Source organism: Schistocerca cancellata, chromosome 3, assembly GCF_023864275.1.
Source record: "Schistocerca cancellata isolate TAMUIC-IGC-003103 chromosome 3, iqSchCanc2.1, whole genome shotgun sequence".
NCBI classification, from domain to species: Eukaryota; Metazoa; Arthropoda; class Insecta; order Orthoptera; family Acrididae; genus Schistocerca; species Schistocerca cancellata.
This window is the reverse complement of record NC_064628.1, coordinates 412,547,411-412,554,910: the sequence shown is the minus strand read 5'-3', so window position 1 is coordinate 412,554,910 and position 7,500 is coordinate 412,547,411. Positions and strand designations below refer to the sequence as shown.

The following is a 7,500-nucleotide window of genomic DNA, read 5'->3' as shown; positions in this document are numbered from 1 at the left end:
ATCCAGCCATAGGTTTCTCTGCCCTTCTCTGACTGGTTCCATCTATTCTGCCACTCCTCCTGCAACATGATATCTATTTTTCTGCTGGTATCACGTCTAGAGCTTTGCCCAGCAGTGGGTCTTGGCACCTGGAACCCTGCGACCGAGCCAGCAACACCATGTCGAGTATAGTACAGCAAGGCTGCCTTCACTATCTCCAGGTCGAGTGGCATGCATCCTGTTATGACTTGCAAGGCCTCCGTCGATACAGTCCTGCAAGCTCTGGTCATCTGTAACAGAAATGGCCTTTGAATGGCCTCAATTATTCGTTGGACATATCGGTGCTTGGTCCGATCTGCCCATGCAGCAGCACCATATCTGCAAACAGAGAGGCACAAGCCCTGATAGATTACCCTTAAAGACTTTTTCTGCAGACCCCACTCTGTCCTAGTTATCCGCAAGAGGGAACCTGAGACATCACTTAATCTATTCTGGATGTTCCTCATGTGAGGTGTGAACCAGAGACTTTCATCCAGAGTTACACCGAGATATGTGAACTCTGCAACGAACTTGATATTTCCTCCCTCGAATGGAATTGTTGGTGGTCTGTGACTGTCAAATCTGCCCTTGATGGTCATGGCAACCGTCTTTTGTTTGGATATCCCTAGCTTGTTTTCGGTGGTCCATCTGCTTACCTCACCTAGCGCGATTTTTGCTCTGTCCTCTATCTGTTTCCTGCTCTGACCCTTAATGATGATTGCGAGGTCATCCGCATAAGCCACTTTTGTCCATTGCTCGTCTTCTTTTTCAATCACAATCTCATCAAAGACGAGATTCCACAGGAAAGGACCGCAAATAGAGCCTTGTGGACAGCCCTTTGTGACCAATTTTTCAACACGGCCAGCCCTATTTTGGACCATAACCTTCCGGTTTTTAAAGTAATCTGCCATTAATTCATACAAATTACGCGGGCACTGGATTGCTCTCAGACGCCTCATAACACTAGGCCACCATAAGTTATCGAAGGCCCCTGCTATATCAACAAATATTACTACCACATACTTCTCCTCACAATCCACGCTACCCAACACTTGCCTGATAGCCATTTCTGTCGATGCGCCCTTTCGAAACCCAAACTGGTTGTGGGCCTTGATATTTGAATCGTCATAGCGTTTTTCTAGACGACTGACTATTAACCTTTCCAGAATTTTCCCTAAGATAGGCAGAAGGCATATTGGACGGTAGGATTTAGGCTCATCCCTAGGTTTGTCTATTGATTTCAGCAGTATGCAGACATTTCCCTCCTTCCACGTATCTGGGACTCTTCTTTCCTGTAGACATTTATTGTATAAATCTGAGAGAAGATGGGGACTGGTGCGCCAAACTCTTTTTATAATAGCATCATCAATACCATCGGGACCTGTTGCCTTCCCTGGTTTGCAAGCCTTTATTGCTGCCCCTATTTCTTCTAGTGTGAAATCTGGGTCAAGGTCCACATTGTCATAGCTGTTGTTGTCAGTTTTCACAGCTTGTTGGTCATCTGTGTCCTGTTCTGGGTTGTCATCAGGAAGCAGGCTCTGTAATAATGACCGTACAGTCTCCTCCCAAGTCATTGTAGGAGTCTGGTCCTTTGTTTTTATATTACTCAGCACGTTTTCTGTTCCATGTTTTGGCCGGATTATCTTTCTCACTATGGCCCAAGGATCATTCTGATCGCAGTCAGTGACCCATTTCTTCCAGGTCTCCTCTTTGGCCTTGGAAATTTCCTTATTGTAATTATTTTTCACTCTATTGTAGGTTTGTTTTGCTACTTCTACGTCTAGTTCATTATTACTTTTACGTGCTCGTTGCAGACTTCGTCGTGCTGAAATGGTGTCACGTCGCAGGTTAGCAAGTGTTGCATTCCACCATGGCACTGGATTTTGCACCTGTGTCCTCTTTCTCATTGATCGGCTACAGCTCTCGTGGATTGCTGCCTGTAGCCTTGTGACCATTTCATTAACTCCTACATTTTGGCTTTGTGGCCAGTGGGCTGTGGACCTGATAAGATGCCGGTCAAAGTTGGGCCACTTTGCAAAGCTTGTGTTGTAGGTGGCAAGTTCCACAGTAGCTCTCGCTCTTTGAGGTACCACGAATTCATAAGTTATTGCCCTGTGGTCACTTGACGTCCATTCTTCATGAACCATCCACTTGCACACCGCTTTGGCAGCTGGAGGTGTGCAGAGTGTGATGTCGATATTGCTCTCCCCATTTGGGCCAGAGAATGTAGTTAGCTCTGACCTCTCATTCATTATTATCAGTCCGTGTTGTGAAATGAAGTCTTCAAGCGTTCTGCCTGCTGCATCCATCGTTGAGCTGTGCCAGATTGGTGAGTTCGCATTTGTGTCCATCCCTATTATAACTGGTTTTCCTGGGAGTTTGTCAAGGATAATCTCCAGTTGATGGAGAAAAAGGTCTATGGGTGATCCATATTGGCAATATATGCTGACAATGTAGATCTCACCAAAGGCTCCATTTATGTTGGCAGCAGCTATGTGCATGTTGCAGAAGCTTGTCAACTGCAAAGCAGTTACTGTTTGTGACCTAACTGCTATTGCTGCCTTGGGTGCTTCGCCTTTGGGGCTGTAGATCAGCTGGAAGTTTGGTGGGTACCCAAAGACTTTGTTATTTACGCAGTAGGGTTCCTGGATCAACAGCACATCTATATTTTCTTCGCTGATTCGCTGTGCCAATTGATCTGGGACGATTCTTGCTCTTTGCCCATTTATTTGAAGGATCTGTATTGCACTTTTTTGTGTATCTGTCCATGGTCTTATTCCAGGTTGTACTGCTACATTGTTATTACATGCCATAGTCAATTGTGCTATGTATTATGGCCTTTATTCTATTGTATTCAGGGCAAGATTTCTCTGTCACTGCGTGGGTGTGTGCCTTCTTAGCCCGCTTGCAGTTTGCACATTGGGCCGGTTGGTCCTTCTTTGAGCACTCCCTAAAAGTATGTCCAGGTGCTGCACAGTGGCCACAAATGGTTTCTGCATTCTTGCACTTTGCTGCTGTGTGGCCATGACCTTGGCACTTGTAGCACCTGCTTATGTTGCTATAGTTTTGTACCCTGTGCGAATTGCAGTTTATGTAGACTCTACCATGTTGTACTATTTTGCTCCAGAGTTTTGGTGAGACTTCCAGTACCATGTTTGCTTCCTCACGGTTTCTTGGGCCAGTCTTGAACAGCACTCTTACGCCATCCATAACGTCTTCCTGTGTCACATTCATCCTGGAGAGGTTTCTCTCAAACAGTTCCATTTTGAGTTCATCTTCACTTGTATTTCTGTTTACATCAAAGATTATAATCTTCGGGGATCTTTTTTTTTGATCAGAGACAGTGATGCCTGATTGTGAGATGTCTTCGCACTTCCTTATTTTCTCGACATCCTGATCATTAGGGACTTCAAGGACAATACCTTTGTCCTTTATTGACCTGCATTTGGAAATACGCACGTCTTTCAGTGATGTTGCAACAAGGTTCTTTACTGTTTCTTCAAGTTCCTTCTCAGTTTTCTGGACTCCTTCGGCTGGTTTTATCATTAAGACTTTAGGCTGTTGCGGTTTTATCAGATGCTGTTTGGGTGCTGAAGGTTTTGCAGCCGCCTTGTTGGCATAGCTTTCAACCAGTGGCGGTGATCCTGTTTGGGAGGCCTTCACACATCGCAACTCTGTTCTAAGTGCAAGAACCTCCATCTCATACTTCTTCAGTATCTGTTCGTACACTGAGAGTTTTCCTAGGATAAACTTCTTCTGGGCATTGTTTATTTTATTTACTTCGTTAAACAAGAAGGCTTCCATCTCCTCTCTTATGTTTTCCATTGTCTGAAGGTCAGTACATGACGCTGAGTTGTCCTTGTCACCAGGAGCAACCGAGTTTCGTCCAAGTTGACTTGCAGTCCCTACAGTGTCCTTAGTAGGCCCCATTTTGGGGCGATCACTATGGAGAGCTCAGTTTTCCGTGGGCAAGTCTACCACTAAATCTGGATAACGAGCCTAGCAGGGCCTACACCCGTGATCGCCAGTCACGACTTAACCCTGCAGCACATTTCCTAACCTAACACACTGATACTGAGCACACTAATAATACACTAATAATGAACATATGGACATGAGGTTAAAAGGAAGACAATAGCCTACAAGAATAATATGAAAACGGGCTGTGAACTTGGAGAACTCCTTGTAGCTCTCCTTTTCCTCACCTAAGTTTGTACTTCCTCGCAAGCTACGTGACACACATGTCTTTACTTATGCGAAGGTAATTCCTAGCCTAACAGACAAGTAAGAGAGTAAAGGCACACTTTGAAAGAGACATATAACCTAGTTGTTTTCTGTCCTTGAAAGAATACGCGTCCGCCAGTCACGCAACACACGCAAACTACCTTTTTGGGAGTAAATTTTCTAACCTAACACATAAATAATAAATTTATTGACATCATATCAAGTAGCATACGAGTATAAGGCACCGCAGAGTTTTAAAGCTTGGGCGATCGCTTGGAGCTCTCCACTTTCTCACCTACAATTATCGCGCTCTCGCGGACTGTGCAGCACCCACTACTTTACTTCTACAAATGTAGTTCCTACCCTACCAAATAACTAGCTACAATGAAGACATATTAAGAGACAGAGTGATACAACCTACAAAAATACAGTAGACACGTCCAAAACAGAAGCAACAATATATACTGCACAAGCAGTATCTAATCTACTAGCCTAGCCTAGGCTTTTCTCGTTGGGAATCGAAAAAGCCTAGCCTTTTCTCGTTGGGAATCGAAAGGGTAGCAGTCAGACAGGAAAACAGCGCGCTTATAATTTACCAAAGCCTTAGCATTTCAATGGCGGATGACGATTTTCGGAGACACGCAGGAACTGCGGATTGTGACGGAAGAAAGACGTTATTTCTTAATCCGTGAAAGGTAAGTATGTGGTTAAGTACTCCATTTGGGAAGGGATTAAGCTGGCTATACGGCTCTGATGCTCAGTTCTCTGCCCGAGAAGGCGCTAGCCCTATTTACACTGCTGGCCAGACGCGGACCTGGCGAGCGCGGCTGATCGGCGACGCGTGTGCGCGGCCGTAGGGAAAACAGATATAATACCTAAATTGTGAATGAAACACCCTAATCTTTCTACATCGTCTAACAGAGCATGAGGACGTCTATGATCTGGAGGTCTTAGATTTTTTTCCAACGGCCGGTTTTTAGGATTTTATAGGCAACTTCCGGTCGCCACGTGGTTACCACGCATTCTACGATACGATTGCCTGTAACTTTTAAACTAACAATGGGAGACACACTTTTTTAGGCACTATTCGATAGAGGAAGACCTCGCGAATACAGCTGTGTGCTTGGAACCTAGACAAAGACTGGCAGTTGACGGATGGCAACGGATTTCTCAACACACGCGGAGCCCGCGAAGACGCGTGGCAGACAAAGGGCAGCACGCATTCTACGCTACGATTGCCTGTAACTTTTAAACTAACAATGGGAGACACACTTTTTTAGGCACTATTCGAAAGAGGAAGACCTCACGAATACAGCTGTGTGCTTGGAACCTAGACAAAGACTGGCAGTTGACGGATGGCAACGGATTTCTCAACACACGCGGAGCCCGCGAAGACGCGTGGCAGACAAAGGGCAGCACATGACCACCAACAAAGCAGTTCCAGGCACAGTGAACCACTTTACCGTGTATTATAAATCGAAATACGGCTACTACGCACCTTCAGCACCACTCAGGTGGGGAGAATTCACGACATTGACGTACATAATGGGATTTGAAAAACATCGACTTATTGATAAAACTGATAAAAATACCTGTTTGACGTGGCAGGTGATGCATCAGCGGCGTCGAGCGATGTAGTCTGCGTCGGCGAAGCACTTCACATGCACCACAAACTCCATTTATACGACGAAACTCACGTAAAATTAAAATTTTGCAAATGTCACGATAATTCACTAACGGTTATAGCGACACCGAATATTTTTCTACACGGGTTGTAGTGGCACAACACGAAGCTCTGTGCCAAATTTCGGAACGATCGCACACGTTTTACCCACCCAAAGCGACGAAAGAACGGGAGCGCACGCGACGCTCGACCGCACGCGACGAAGACGCGGAGTGGAATCTCGTTAATCCATTCATGCGCGTCACTAATTAGATGACGAGGCATTTGGCTATTTCCAGCCGTCTTTATTCATTGAAAATGAATAATACATATATATGTTACAGAAAATATAGGTGTTATATTGTACGCCATGTCCTCCACCGAGGTGGGGACTTACAGGGCGGACACCAAGAGGTCTTAAGATTAACATATATATGCAGGAAAAGACACAAAAAACAATTAAAAAGAGAAAGATAGAAAAGAACAAAGACGCTGTATTCCTCCTGTGATAGGCCCAGGAGTCAGGCAGAAAATAACCAGCATCCTATCCGACGCCGACTCGATGCATCAGCCTTTGCGCCGTCATGTATTCGAAAATCCGATAGCTCGTGCAGCAGCTCTGCAGAACCCTTGTGCTCAAGACCGCCAGCTCTCGGGGTCGGAAACCTAGTGTGGAGAGATCTCTTGCTGACGCTGGAGACCAAACACCCCTCCAATTCAATGTCGCGGTGGACACTGTAACCTCCTCAACGTCTCGGTGCAGGTTGGAGATGGCACGCCTGATGGACGGCGTGTTGTAGTAGGCCGCCTTCTCGGAGTGACACCAGTCGAGCCGGAGATGGTCTCCGACTACCTGGGCGTCGATCACGCGGGCGATGCCGTCTTTAACCGCCACCACGTCAGGCTTGCGAATTCCCTCAGGTGTTCGTAGGTGGGGCTCCACTGAGACATTGAAGCCCCTCTGCGCGAGTCCACGGGCGACATAACGCACGATCGCGTCATGCCGTTTGACCCGGGACCCGTGCGTCCTAAAGCAAGCCTGTAATACGTGGTTGGCGGTCTCCACGGCCTGGCAGCCCGCGCGGCATCTGGTGTCCGCCTCCCGCCCGCGACTGCGCCGTGCCTTCGTGGGGAAGGCGTTGATGCGGGCGCGGAGGGCGTCGATGAAGTTACGCCCAGATAGCAGGCGACTGGTGACGGCGACCCATTGGTGTTGCCCCTTGACGGCGGCGGAAGATGACAGCGCCGCACCGTCAAAGGCAACATGCAGGCGTGCGGCCCACATCTCTCCAACCTGCGTCGACGATTTGAGGAGGTGGCCCTCCCACATTAGATGCCGCTCCAGCACCTCGACCTCACGCTGGTCATAGTTACTCCCGCCGTTTACCCGCGCTTGCTTGAATTTCTTCACGTTGACATTCAGAGCACTGGGCAGAAATCACATTGCGTCAACACCCGCTAGGGCCATCGCAATGCTTTGTTTTAATTAGACAGTCGGATTCCCCCAGTCCGTGCCAGTTCTGAGTTGATCGTTGAATGGCGGCCGAAGAGAATCCGCGCACCCGCGCGCCCCCGGAGGAGCACGCTAAGGCGGA

At 47.3% G+C, this 7,500-nt stretch overlaps 1 pseudogene; it reads right to left on the bottom strand.

Moving 5' to 3' along the window:
* Positions 1–6,108: 6,108 nt before the first annotated feature.
* Positions 6,109–7,500, bottom strand: part of LOC126177272 (large subunit ribosomal RNA) — a 4,034-nt pseudogene continuing 2,642 nt past the window's right edge.